Source organism: Pseudophryne corroboree, chromosome 3, assembly GCF_028390025.1.
Source record: "Pseudophryne corroboree isolate aPseCor3 chromosome 3, aPseCor3.hap2, whole genome shotgun sequence".
Lineage (NCBI taxonomy): Eukaryota > Metazoa > Chordata > Amphibia > Anura > Myobatrachidae > Pseudophryne > Pseudophryne corroboree.
The window spans coordinates 661,396,170-661,411,328 of NC_086446.1; the positions used below are offsets into that span (position 1 = coordinate 661,396,170).

At 47.7% G+C, this 15,159-nt stretch overlaps 1 long non-coding RNA gene across 3 annotated transcripts in view; it reads right to left on the minus strand.

Annotated features, from left to right (window-relative positions):
- Positions 1–13,990, minus strand: part of LOC135058138 (uncharacterized) — a 139,558-nt gene extending 125,568 nt beyond the window's left edge. For all 3 annotated transcript variants that reach the window (XR_010244630.1, XR_010244629.1, XR_010244628.1), the window contains exons 1-2: positions 13,842–13,990; positions 12,773–12,900 (exon numbers count right to left, since the gene is read on the minus strand). This is a non-coding gene — a long non-coding RNA (uncharacterized LOC135058138). The remainder of the gene's footprint in view (positions 1–12,772; positions 12,901–13,841) is intronic.
- Between the last annotated feature and the right edge of the window lie 1,169 nt (positions 13,991–15,159).

Below are 15,159 nucleotides of genomic sequence, written 5' to 3' on the forward strand. Positions count from 1 at the left end.
GGCGCAGTCGCACTGCGGACATTGCGCATGCGCATTAGCGACTAATCACTCCGTTGCGAGAAAAAAATAACGAGCGAACAACTCGGAATGACCCCCCCATGTGCACTGCAGGTGGGGCAGATATAACAGGTACAGAGAGAGTTAGATTTGGGTGTGGTGTGTTCAAAGTGAAATCTAAATTGCAGTGTAAAAATAAAGCAGCCAGTATCTACCCTGCACAGAAACAAAATAACCCACCAAATCTAACTCTCTCTGCAAATGTTATATCTGTCCCACCTGCAGTGCACATGGGCCCTCATTCCGAGTTGTTCGCTCACTAGCTGCTTTTTGCAGCATTGCACACGCTCAGCTGCCGCCCTCTGGGAGTGTATCTTAGTTTAGCAGAATTGCGAACGAAAGATTAGCAGAATTGCGAATAGAAATTTCTTAGCAGTTTCTGAGTAGCTCCAGACTTACTCCTACATTGCGATCAGTTCAGTCAGTTTCGTTCCTGATTTGACGTCACAAACACACCCAGCGTTCGCCCAGACACTCCCCCGTTTCTTCAGACACTCCCGCGTTTTTCCCAGAAACGCCAGCGTTTTTTCACACACTCCCAGAAAACGGCCAGTTTCCGCCCAGAAACACCCACTTCCTGTCAATCACACTACGATCACCAGAACGATGAAAAATCCTCGTTATGCCGTGAGTAAAATACCTAACTTTTGTGTAAAATAACTAAGCGCATGCGCTCTGCGAACCTTGCGCATGCGCAGTAAGCAACTAATCGCAGTATAGCGAAAATCGGCAACGAGCGAACAACTCGGAATGACCCCCATGGTTTTGCCCAACTGCTAACAAATTTGCTGCTGCGATCAACTCTGAATTACCCCCAAAGTTCCTTGGTAGAAGCAGTGTCTGATCCTGCTAGAGACTGCGGAGACTCTTAGATGTTGCTGTCGGTCTTTATGCAGCCCAGTAATGAAAGCAATCCAGCAATGTACTAATGTCTTCATACCACATCAGTGGATCATCAGATAGTAAAGGCATCAGTTACTTACAGTATGTCTGTGGTAATCGTTGATAAATGTGAAAATGAGCATGATCTCACTGCAATAAGAATGGTATATGTGCGTGGTGCTATTTCACTGACCCGCCAGGACCAGTAGCATACCTCCCAACTGTCCCGATTTTGGCGGGACAGTCCCGTTTTTCACAGTCTGTCCCGCTGTCCCACCCGCGGGTCGCAGTGTCCCGCGAGTGGGGGGCAGTTGGGAGATCCCCCCTGTCATTCGCTGCTCCGAGGAAAGCAGTGGTGAATAGATGCTGTGTGCATGCGCACAGCGTCTATTCCTGGCAGAGAGGGACAGGGGCATGGTCAGCAGCTCTCTCAGCGCTGTCCATGCCCCCATAATGACGAAAATGGGGGTGCGGCTTGCGATCGCGGTTCTTGCCGCGAGGCCATGCCCCCTTTCAGCAGGCCACGTTCCCTAATTTCTGGCGCGCGCTGATGTCCCTCCTTGGATGCTGGCAAAGTTGGGAGGTATGCCAGTAGTACCTAATGTCTAGAACGGTGGTGGACACTTGCCGGCTGTAGTAATAGCTTTCAGCAGCGGGATAGTAGTGGACTGTGCTCGTATGGGCTCAATGGGCTCTTGCAGATAGCTGAGGGTCCCCTCTTTCCAGGGGTACCAGATTTTTGAAATCGGCCCTGGGGAACCGGAGATATCCGACTTCAAAGCAGTGGTCCCCATCCAAGCCTGTTAATTGCTCTTCCCAGCCAGATATCTCGGGTTCTGTCTGACTTAGAGCTGTGACTCTCCCCTTTTGGTGGACACTGGCAGTAGGCCCGGCGCTACCCGCTCAGCAAAATCCTGCAAAGCAGGGAGGCGCTGGGTCAGAGAGGCGCTCTCCCTGCTCTGCGACCTTGCTCTGATGTGCGCTGTTGATGCTGGCTGCCAGCGCCTGTCACTCTGACAGGCATCTGCGCCGCCAGCAGCATGAACAGCAGCTCCCCTCTCCCTGCTTCCTCACTGATGGAGCCGCACTGTCCCGTCTGTTGCTGCCGGCTGCTGCTGCTGACAGCACCCTGTAATACCACAGGCAGCAGTGGCAGCATGAAGTGACGTGCTGCAGATATATGACATGCGCCGCCCGCCTGCCCAGGAAGACCACCGCATGAGAGGGGGGGCGTGCGCGCGCTGCAGTGAGTAGTCTCCCACTAATCTCCCAGCAGCCCAACTCCACGCCTGGCCTACACAGCTGCCGGACCCTGCTGCCTCCTCTGCGCTGGCACACTGCCCCGCCTCCGGGGCTCTACTACTGTGAGAGAAGTAAGTTTGGGTTAGAGGAGCCGGGCTGTGAGCATGGGAGAGGGGAGGGGGAAGGTGAATGTCAGGTCCCCTGTCAGGGAGGCATCACAGGTCACAGTCACCACAGGTCACAGAGTCAACACAGAGTCACTGTTTGGCGCTAACTCCAGCTCTGAGCGACATTACCGCTCTCGGCTTGCTCCGCTCTGTACCGCTGCAGCAGCAATGTCCCGTTGTACAGCTGGGAGCGGTGGCTGGCTGACCCATTACCCTATGCACAAACACATAAGGGCAGAGTGGGAGAAGGGACCTTCTGACATCACTAAGGGAGGAGACACGTCACCAGGGGGAGGAGCTACGGCCAAACAGGGTACCAGAAAAGTACCCTCGCGTGCTTGCTTCGCTCGCCACCTGATTAATAAAGGTAATAGTTGGTGGCGTGGATAGTAGAGGAACTATCCCACTGGTATAGCCCCTCCCCCTTGTGTCATGGCCCCTCCCCCTGATGTAAAAGGTCCCTTAGGCCACTTGAATATAGCATCAACCATAAGGGCAGGGGAAGTGAGCGTCATGTGGCGTGCAAAGTGACGGCTCGGAGTCACTCTTCGCCAGCTGTGTGCACGTTGTTATGCATGACTCAGGCTGGCGATCAGTGATACAGGGCTGCTGAGTAAGGCGAGCAACAAAACATATTTTTTTTAGGTGTTTGATCTGTTAAAGAAAATAGGACTTTAGTAGAAAAAAAGTGCATTCTACCACCCTGAGCACCCTTAGTACCACTGCCCTCACCCTCTCTGTAACTCCCTGTCAGCGTCCCTGCCCTCACCCTCCCTGTAACTCTCTGTCAGTGCCCATGCCTTCACTCTCCCTGTAACTCCCCGTCAGCATCCCTGCCCTCACCATCCCTGTAATCACGCTTCAGCGTGCCTGCCCTCACCCTCCCTTTAACTCCCTGTCACTGCCCCTGCCTTCACACTTCTTGTAACTCACTGTCAGTGCCCCTGCCTTCATTCTCCCTGTAAATCCCCGTCAGCGTCCCTGCCCTCATCCTCCCTGTAACTCTCCCTCTTTTGTGATGCACGCTGACCCTTTATGAGTTAAGGGAGGGAGGGTGCAATATTATAGTTTGCAGGAGGGCGCCGAACACCCTAGCACCGGCCCTGACTGGCAGCTTGTCTCTACTATGCACAGAACAAGAGATATCAGCCTTCCAGCAGCTGGTCCCTGCTCCAGCTCCACACGCCTAATATGTAGTTTTAGATTTTCATTGGTGGATTGCTCTGGCTCCTGAACTCTGATCCCCAAGTCCCCAATACTTTCTGAAAGGTGGCACTGTCTAGTTTGTTTATCCCATTCAAAGCTAAGAAATACATTTTCAGGAACTTGAGATATCTGCAGTCAAGCAAGCTGCCCTCCCACCGTAAAATGATAAATATTAAGCCCACTCCTCTATCCACCCCTCCGCTACGTATGTCATGTACTAGGGCTTCTTCATTTAGCCCAATGCCCCCTTCTACAGATGGCATTGAGCACTAGGGAGCAGGACCATGATGACACAAGTTTCATGGCCTCTTACTAGGCACCTGCATCTTCCATTCATAAGGTTAGTACATACTCATAGACCCCTTACTTAGCCTGGAAGAGAGATAAAGTGGATGGAGATAAAGTACCAGCCAACCATCTCCTGTTATTTTTCAAACACAGCCTGTAACATGGCAATTAGGAGCTGATTGGCTCTGGCTGGGACTTTATCTCTCTCCACTGTATGTCTCTCCAAGTCCTTTAGGGTTATATAGAAAGGAGTGGTGATCTGTTTAGTAAAAGTAATAATAATAATAACTCCATTCCTCACAGTCCCTTTGCACTAGAGATCCTTTACATCACTGGCCCTGCGAGTGCTCACCCTCCCAGCTGGCAGCAACCACTAAGTTATTCCATGCTTATAAGGGAAACACTATTTCCAATGACGACAACTCTGCCAGCTGTACCTTTGCATCATTTTACTAAAACTATCTGGTGTTTTCCCCTAATTCTAGAAGGTGGCTGACTCAAATCTATGGAACAACGGGCACATTAACAGTCTGCACTGTACATAAAGGAAAGGAAACAGCCAGCTGCATCACAATATTTATCACAATAAGCTGTACAGTACCTGCATAAAGACAGAACCCCAGAATACAATGTGAGAGTAACAATAGGATTTTAGTTACCTACCGGTAAATCCTTTTCTCGTAATCCGTAGAGGATGCTGGGGTCCACATTAGTACCATGGGGTATAGACGGGTCCCTTGGGAGCCATGGGCACTTTAAGAGTTTAATAGTGTGGGCTGGCTCCTCCCTCTGTGCCCCTCCTACCAGACTCAGTCTAGAAACTGTGCCTGAGGAAACGAACATACTTTGAGAGTAGGAATTACACAGATAGTGGTGAGATTCATACCAGCTCACACATAACAGAAAACCAAGCTAACCAGCTTGAAACTATTCAGCAATGGCTGAACAACAGTACTTAACCAAGTAACAATGCAGTACTTAACTAAGTAACAAATGCAGGAAAACGAAGCGCTGGGTGGGTGCCCAGCATTCTCTACGGACTACGAGAAAAGGATTTACCGGTAGGTAATTATTAAAATCCTATTTTCTCTTACGTCCTAGAGGATGCTGGGGTCCATATTAGTACCATAGGGATGTACCAAAGCTCCCAGTACGGGAGGGAAAGCGCGGAGGCTTCTGCAGACCGATTGACCAAACTTTAGGTCCTCAGTGGCCAAAGTATCGAACTTGTAGAACTTAGCAAACGTGTTAGACACTGACCAAGTAGCTGCTCGGCAAAGTTGTAAAGCCGAGACACCCGGGCAGCCGCCCCGGAAGAACCCCCTTTACAAGTAGAGTGGGCCTTAACGGATTTCGGAAACGGCAAGTCTGCCGTAGAATAAGCATACTGGATAGTACACCTGATCCAGCGAGAAATCGTCTGCTTAGAAGCAGGCAACCCAACCTTATTGGGATCATAAAGGACAAACAGAGTGTCCGACTTTCTGTGACGAGAAGTTCTCTTCACGGAAATCTTCAAAGACCTTACAACATCCAAGGATTTTGAAGTAATTGAGGAGTCAGTAGCCACTGGCACCACAATCGGTTGGTTGATATGAAAAGCCGACACAACCTTCGGAAGAAATTGCTGACGCGTCCTGAGCTCAGCTCTATCTTCATGGAAAATCAAGTAGGGGCTCTTACAGGACAATGCCCCCAATTCCGACACACGTCTAGTAGATGCCAATACCAATAGTGTGACCGCCTTCCAAGTAAGGAAGTTGACATCAACCTCCTGTAAAGGTTCGAACCAATCCGACTGCAGGAACTGCAGCACCACGTTAAGATCCCAAGGTGCCGTAGGAGGCACAAAGGGAGGCTGGATGTGCAGAACCCCTTTCAAGAAAGTCTGAACCTCAGGGAGGACAGCCAATTGTTTCTGGAAGAAAATGGACAAGGCCGAAATCTGGACTTTTATGAATCCCAACCGCAGGCCCACATACACACCTGCTTGCAGGAAGAGGAGAAACCGCCCTAGTATAAACTCCACCGTAGGAAACTTCTTGGATTCACACCAAGACACGCACTTTTTCCAAATTCGATGGTAATGTTTATACGTTACTCCTTTTCTAGCCTGTATCAGGGTAGGAATAACCTTGTTCGGAATGCCCTTCCGAGCTAATATCTGGCGTTCAACCTCCATGCCTTCAAACGTAGCCCAGGTAAGTCTTGATAAGCGAACGGCCCCTGTTGCAGAAGGTCCTTTCGAAGAGGAAGAGGCCTCGGATCATCCAGCAATAACTCCAGAAGATCCGCGTACCAAGCTCTTCTTGGCCAGTCCGGAGCAATGAGGATCGCTTGAACTCTTGTTCTTTTTATTAGTTTGAGAATCCCTGGGATGAGTGGAAGTGGAGGGAACACATACACTGACTTGAACTCCCACGGAGTTACCAGGGCATCCACCTCCACTGCCTGTGGGTCCTCGACCTGGAACAGTACCTCCGAAACTTCTTGTTGAGGCGGGAGGCCATCATGTCTATATGAGGTACGCCCCAAAGACTTGTCACATCTGCGGACACTTCTGGGTGGAGGCCCCACTCTGCTGGATGGAGATCGTGTCTGTTGAGGAAGTCCGCTTCCCAGTTGTCCACTCCCGGAATGAAGATTGCTGACAGCGCCACCGTGTGCTTTTCCGTTCAGAGGATGATTCTTGTTACCTCTGACATTGCAGCTCTGCTCTTCGTTCCGCCTTGTCGGTTTATGTAGGTCACTGTTGTTACATTGTCCGACTGAACCTGAATGGCGTGATCTTTCAGAAGATGTGCCGATTGTAAAAGACCATTGTACACAGCCCTTAGTTCCAGAATGTTTATCGGAAGGATGGATTCCAGACTTGACAACCATCCTTGGAAGTTCTACCCTTAGGTGACTGCTCCCCAACCTCTGAGACTTGCATCCGTGGTTAGGAGGATCCAATTCTCAATCCCGAACCTGCAGCCCTCTATTAGGAAAGAAGTTTGCAGCCACCAGAGGAGCGAGATTCTGGCTTTTGATGACAGACGTATCCTCTGGTGCATATGAAGATGAGATCCCGACCATTTGTCCAGGAGATCCAGTTGGAAAGACCGTGTATGAAATCTTCCATACTGTTTAGCCTCGTAGGAGGCAACCATCTTCCCCAGGAGGCGATTGAACTGATGAACCGATACCCGGGCTGGCTTCAGGACATCCCGGACCATTGTTTGTATCACCAACGCTTTCTCCTCCGGCAGAAACACCCTCTGTACTTTCGTGTCGAGGATCATCCCCAGGAAGGACAGTCTCCTTGTTGGTTCCAAATGTGACTTTGGAAGATTCAGGATCCATCCATGATCCTGGAGTAGTTGAGTTGAGAGAGCAATGCTCTGTAACAGCCTCTCCCTGGAAGACGTTTTTATCAGCAGATCATCCAGATAAGGAATTATGTTCATACCCTGCTTGCGGAGAAGTAGCATTATCTCCACCATGACCTTGGTGAACACCCTCTGTGCCATCGAGAGGCCAAACTGCAGTGCCTGGAACTGATAGTGACAGTCCAGCAGTGCAAATCTGTGATAAGCCTGGTGAGGCGGCCAGATCGGAATGTGAAGGTACGCATCCTTGATATCCAGGGATAATAGAAATTTCCCCTCTTACAGACCTGAGATCACCGCTCTCAGAGACTCCATCTTGAATTTGAATTCCCTCAAATAAGGGTTCCATGACTTTAGATTCAATATTGGCCTGACCGAACCATCCGGTTTCGGTACCACAAACAGGTTTGAGCAATAACCCATGTTTGCTAAATGAGGTGGAACTGGAACAATGACATTTGACTTTAGCAATTTTTGAATGGCTTCCTGTAGGATAGCACTTTCTGTCAGCAAAGCTGGTAAGCCTGATTTGAAGAATCTGTGAGGTGGGAGTTCTTGAAACTCCAGTCTGTACCCCTGGGTAACAATATCTTGTACCCAGGGGTCTATGCCTGATGACGCCCAGACATGACTGAAATTTCTTAATCTTGCTCCCACCTGCCCGATCTCCAGGCTGGGAGGTCCACCGTCATGCTGAGGACTTTGAGGAAGCAGAACGAGGTTTCTGTTCCTGTGAAGCTGTTGGTGCAGGTTTTCCGGATTTCCCCTGACCTCCTCTAAAGAATGTAGAAGGGGGTTTGGACTTTTTATCTTTCGCGGTCCGAAAGGACTGCATTGTAGACGTAGGATAAGATTTCCTAGTAGGTGGTGTTGCTGAGGGAAGAAATGCTGACTTACCCGCAGTCAGGGTCGGACTGGCCCACAGGGGTACCAGGGAAACCACCGGTAGGCCCCACTGCCTGAGTGCCCATTCCTTCCTCTAGGGATCAGGTTCCAGACTGTGCACTTGTATTATACATGGTAGATATGTTGCATTACACTGCACTAGACTATTGTGTATTTCAAGCCTCTGTGGAGGCTGGCCACACCCCCTTTGTAGGCTGACCACACCCCTAAGTATGGCCCCCTATCACTGCATTCCCCCCGGTGGGCCCTTCATGCCCCGGTCCGACACTGCCCGCAGTTGCCGTGGAGATCCATGCATCTAACGCTTCCCCAAACAGAGCCTGACCTGTGAAGGGTAGGTTCTCCGCACTCTTCTTGGATTCTGCATCCGCAGACCATTGGCGCAGCCAGAGTCCCCTGCGTGCCGAGACAGCCATGGAAGAAGTCCTCGCATTAAGATGGCCAAGGTTCTTTATGGCCTCCACCATGAAACCTGCAGAGTCCTGTATGTGATGTAAAAAACAATTCAATGTCACTTCTATCCATGAAATCTAATTCCTCTAGTAAAGTGCCTGACCGCTTTACTATAGCTTTAGAAATCCATGCACAAGCAATAGTGAGTCTTAAAGCTACTCCAATAGCTGTGTATAGTGATTTGAGAGTAGTCTCAATCTTGCAGTCTGCTGGTTCTTTCAAAGCGGTGGACCCAGGGACAGGTAAAACCAGCTTCTTAGACAACCTAGATACAGAAGCATCTACTACTGGCAGGTTTTCCCACATTTTCATGTCCTCCTCAGGGAAAGGAAAAGCAATGAGAACCCTTTTTGGGATCTGGAATTTTTTCTCCGGATTTTCCCAGGATTTTTCAAACAATGCGTTTAATTCCTTAGAGTCAGGGAATGTAAGGGAGGTTTTCTTATTGTCTGTAAAATAAGCCTCCTCTACCTGCTCAGGTATTTTCTCAGTAATGTGTAAAATGTCCCTAATGGCCTCAATCATAAGTTGCACCCCCTTAGCAAGGGATGCCCCCCCCCCTGCATATCCCCATCACTGTCATCTGTATCAGAGTTGGTATCCGTGTCTACTTGCATTATCTGGGCAAGAGCACGCTTCTTTGGGGGAATAGGGAGGGACCTAAATGAGGTATTGGGAGCTGAACATTGCAACACCTCTACAGAATTTCTCAAAACCTGTGTTTGTTTCTCATTATATGACATCCGAGATTAAAATTGAGATATCATACCCCTTAAGGAATCCACCCATGGAGGTTCAGATTCAGAGGGCTGGGAAAGCACATTGCAGTCCTGCGTACATGGAATAGACTCATCAGGTGAAGAAAAACACTCTGCAGCACAAGAGACAGAGGGGGTCATTCCGAGTTGATCGCTCGCTAGCAGTTTTTAGCAGCCGTGCAAACGCTATGACGCCGCCCACTGGGAGTGTATTTTAGCTTAGAAGAAGCGCAAACGGTTGTATCGCAGAGCGGCTACAAAAAATGTTTGTGTAGTTTCAGAGTAGCTCAAAACCTACTCAGCACTTGCGATCAATTCAGACTATTCGGTTCCGGATTTGACGTCACAAACCCGTCCAGCGTTCGCCCAGCCACGCTTGCGTTTTTGCTGGCACGCCTGCGTTTTTCCGAACACTTCCTGAAAACGGTCAGCTGCCACCCAGAGATCATCACTTCATGTCAATCACTCTGCGGCAAGCAGTGCGACTGAAATGCATTGCTAGACCCTGTGCAAAACGACAGTTCATTGTGCGCGTAAGTCGCGCATGCGCATTGCGCCGCATATGCATAACTGACATTTTTTTTGCCTGATCGCTGCGCTGCGAACAAATGCAGCTAGCGATCAACTCGGGATGACCCCCCGAATCCCTAGACATGATAATGTGATCTATATATAGCAACCCACACACACACAGGAAAATGTAAGCGAGTTTCCACCAGAGTTCTTTCAGAGAGTCACAGAGTATAAGGAGCCAGCCACACAGAGCTCCAATAGGCAGTGTAATATACAGTAAGCCCAGTGCTTATATAACACCTTAATGGGTTAATATATATATAAATATATAACACTCAGTCTCCACCCCTGTCTATAACCCTAGTACCACAGAGGTAAGCTGGAGTTATGTGGAGAGCAACGCTCCCTGGCAGCTTGTGTCTGTGTGATCTGCAGGGAGAAAATGGCGCTGGTAAGTGCTGGATCCGCCATGAGGATAATCCACGCCCCCTGTAATGGCGCATCTTCCCGCACTTATATTTTTATATTGGCCTGAGGTACCTTGCTGCTAACAGCGGGATTAGCCCCTGTTAGCGTAGTTTGACCAGTTTTAGGGTATGTTGCAGCCCAGGACGGGGTGTCCTCAGGAGCTCAGTGTCCTGTCAGCGGAGCTAGAGAACCATTAACCTCTAGGGTTGGTTCCTACTCTCCCCCTAAGTCCCACGAAGCAGGTAGGCTGTTGTCAGCAGCCTGCCTGTACCTAACTAACTCAGAAAATAATAAAACTAGAAAAACTCCTAAGTACTCCCCTAGCTGTGACCGGCTCCGCCGGGCACATTTTCTAAACTGAGTCTGGTAGGAGAGGCACAGAGGGAGGAGCCAGCCCACACTAATAAACTCGTAAAGTGCCAGTGGCTCCTGGTGGACCTGTCTATACCCCATGGTACTAATGTGGACGCCAGCATCCTCTAGAACGATTGAGAAATAACATACTGTATCTCCCAACATTTGCTGACAGTAATTCGGGTCTGAAAAGGGGGTGTTACCTTGATTGGGTTTGGGCGTGGCCTTGGTTTAGAGGGTGTGACTTTGCAACACATCCCCCGTTTTTGCCTTTTTGGAGGCGTGCCCGACACTCCCCCTGAGCAGCACCCCTGGCTCACCTCACTGTACTGTTTAGATGCCATGTGCGTGTGCACAGGTCTATTCAGGGATTACTCGCCACTTTGCAGAGCAGCAGTGATCAAAGGCTCTCCCCCAACCCACGGGACCTGCGGGACACTGGTGGGACAGTAGGACAGTGGGAGATATGACATAGTCACCTTCTATCTAGAGATAGGACCCTCAGTGTTTTGGTTTTGGTTTACGCAAAACCACCCTAAAGTGTTTTGGTTCGGATTCGGATTTCTATTTGGAGTTCTTAAAAATCGATAAAAAAAAACAGCTAAAATGATGTCATTTAGACCTGTTTTTTTCCTATAGTATTATTAACATCAATAACATTCATTTCCAGTCATTTCCAATTTTGACCACCTGGAATCAAAAGGGAGGGACTTACAAGCAATCCAAAAACCAAGATTCTGACTATAATCTGAGTTCCAAACAAAGGGAAGCTCCGAATCAGGACTCAGCCGGACTCGATTTCCTAAAGGGATCCGAGCCAGAACACAATCCCCTAAATTCAACTCAAATCCCCTAAATTCTGGTGTTTTCAGATTCCTACTAAAACGAACTGCGCATCTTTACTTGTGTATTACCGTGGCAGACTGCTTCAGCTGCTGCAAAGGCCCCCAGCTACTCACTATTGATAATGTGTAATCTAACCATGGGTTTACAGACCGTTTAAACTTCCCAGGTGGTATACAACTGAAGGGTACAAACTACACTGGTACCTTGCTGCACCCTCTTGGCATATGAATGTACCTCCTATTGCTACAGACCCCCTTCAGGTTTAGGGCTCAGTCATGTTTCTGCTTCTTGATAAAGCCGCCCTGATGTGCAGTGAAATGCGGTGAAGATACGGAAACTCCCGGTGTCTGGTGGACATGTTTGTATCCAGTGATCCTTCCAGTGTCTCTGCTCCGGTTTCTGATTACTGGAATACTAGCCTGACGCTCAGACATTCCACAAAGTCTCATCCATTCATCACTGCATAGGTAGCGGCGGCAATGAGAGAGTTTGGAACACACAGAATTACCAGTGCGCACGTGTATCTCCTCACAGAGCATTTCAGCGGCCTGCTCCCAGCTGCACTATTGGTACCGACAGGCAGCAGGAAGGATCGGCTGGACTTTTACCGGTATCCGTTCACATGGTCGACCATGTTATGGTCGACAGTCATTAGGTCGACCACTGTTGGTCGACATTGACATGGTCGACATGGACACATGGTCGACACGTGAAAATGGTCGACACATGAAAAGGTCGACATGTGTTTTTTAACTTTTTTTTTCTTTTGGGGAACTTTTCCATACTTTACGATCCACATGGACTACGATTGGAACGGTAAAGTGTGCAGAGCGAAGCGGTAGCGGAGCGAAGACACCATGCCCGAAGCATGGCGAGCGAAGCGAGCCATGCGAGGGGACGCGGTGCACTAATTGGGGTTCCCAGTCGCTTTACGCAAAAAACGACACCAAAAAAAGTAAAAAAACTCATGTCGACCTTTGCATATGTCGACCTTTCAGGTGTCGACCATTTTCATGTGTCGACCATGTGTCCATGTCGACCATGTCAATGTCGACCAATAGTGGTCGACCTAATGACTGTCGACCATAACATGGTCGACCATTCATACCGGAACCACTTTTACCATTCACACACATAGTGGTGAGACACTATATATCTGGTTGATACATCTTTCTATTGTAGACCTGTACTGTGTCGAGATTGACTGTGTATATCAGAGAGTCTCTGCAGTCAGAGGGCCACCTTGGTAATACACACTTACCTTTTATAACATTCCATTATTTGACTGGGAACTTCTTTACTGTTACAAAAGACTGAGTTTTTCATTTAGTCTGATATTCATCAAAGGTAATTGATTCACTGGATATTAACACTTCATACTGATTAGACCTATGGATACAATACAAGTGGGTTAATAGATTTTACTGTATTTTATTGGTCTCCATACAGTATTGGATGGTAATATTTTTTACATTTATTGCTTTTACTCCCAGGAGCAGGGGCACTTTAAGAGAGGAGAAGGCCCGTGTGCTGCCTCCTCCATTTGGGCTCCCTCCTCTCTCCCGGCATCGCTGGAAAGTCTGAGTCCTAGAGAGCTCACACTCTACTGCACATGCGCAGATCTCCGGAAAAATGGTGCAGCGGCCATTTTCCCTGTGATTTCTCTAATGCGCATGCGCAGAACACATTGAAAATGGCCACTGTGCCATTTTCACAGTGATTCCGCAGCGCTGCTGACATCGGCGCAGAACTCTGGAGGGGTAAGAATTAAAAAAAATGGGTGCAGCGTGCACTGCACCCATTATAGATATGCCAGTGTCCGTGAGGTATATGTATATTCATTGTTCCAATAAATATATTTTTATACCTATATCTGGTTTTATATGTAACAAGAAACAAGATTTTGTGGGCGCACTAAAAAAATACTTTGATTGCGGCTGCTGGTTTTGTAAATCACAATTTTAATCACAAAATATTTATTGAAAAATTACAACTTATAATCGTTACACACCGTAAGAACAACTAGATGGAGCTAGTCACGTGTCTTAAAAAAAACTTGCCAATATGGTATAATTTGCTGGTTAAACATGAATTTGCATGCATGCACTGAAAATTTATGGCCACTGATTAATACTGCACATAAAGCTCAAGCAGGATGTTAGTATAGCAAGGCAGTTCTTATATTTGTAAGCCTGTTTATACTTCACCAATGTGAAGCTAATCCTGCAGAGTCCACTGAAGTATGGGAACGTAAAAGTCCTCTGAACTGGTGGTATCCACACTCGTACTTAATAGCCCATATCCAGGAATTATAGGTAATTTTCACTAACCAGTTCCAGAACTGCCGCTCTGCGGCGGCTCCCCCGGGCTTTAGCCTGTAGCTGAATGTTGGAGCCTTTTGAGCCACACGTTACCGGGGCTGGAGGGCAGGTTCGACCACAGGAGACGCTGAATTGCCGCGTTCCGCGGCTTCCGGGTTTCCGGCTTCCGGCTGCGTTCCACCTGCGTTCCACTGACGTGTGTAGGTCACTTGACACGTTTCTCCACCTCTAAAGGGGCGGTTTCATCAGAGGTATAACTGGGAGGACTCGATGTCTGTATTTATACCCACTCTGGGTACATAATTAATTGCAGCTTTGATTAATTGATTGTTATCCGTTTCATACATCCACACCAGCAATTTGTATTATAAAACCAGCAATTACAGAGAAATTACATTATTCCTTCAGCTTTGGAATAGAAACCATTTAAAAAAAATACATTTAAACCGCATCCTTAGAACATTTAGTTTAGTTCATATTCATTTGATTAATTTTTTAATTTTTTAATTATTTAATTAAAAAGTGTATATATATAATATATAAAAAAATATGTAAAAAATATATAAAAAGACCAGTGAGGTGTCCTACCTATCTAATAAACTATAAAAAACTATAAAAATCTTCCAATTACTTAATATATTTATAATACTCACGATAACATTATTAATTTCATTATTAGGATACCCTAACACATAAATGTATATATATGTATATCATTAGGCTCCACTTGGGTTTTTGTCACCTCTTTCCCTAGTGGCTGCTGATGTACACTTTATTTGAGCACTATTAGGTATAGCGCCTTTAACCAGTTTGGTTGTTGCTAGCATTTGTTAACACCGATGGCTTTACTATCTAAACACTTGGACCAAGCTGCCAAATCTGCCCGCTATTGGCACCATAAGACAAGACTTTAATTAGTCAGCTTTATTAGAGCCAGTGAAATCTCAGCCTCGTACTCTCTGCAGACAAGCAACCGACTTCTCCAGGAGTCAGTATTCTGCACCAAGAGGGTAATTCTGAGTTGATCGCAGCAGGAATTTTGTTAGCAGTTGGGCAAAACCATGTGCACTGCAGGGGAGGCAGATATAACATGTGCAGAGAGAGTTAGATTTGGGTGGGTTATTTTGTTTCTGTGCAGGATAAATACTGGCTGCTTTATCTTTACACTGCCATTTAGATTGCAGATTGAACACACCACACCCAAATCTAACTCTCTCTGCACATGTTATATCTGCCTCCCCTGCAGTGCACATGGTTTTGCCCAACTACTAACAAAGTTCCTGCTGCGATCAACTCAGAATTACCCCCCAAGCTCTGAGCCTGGAGG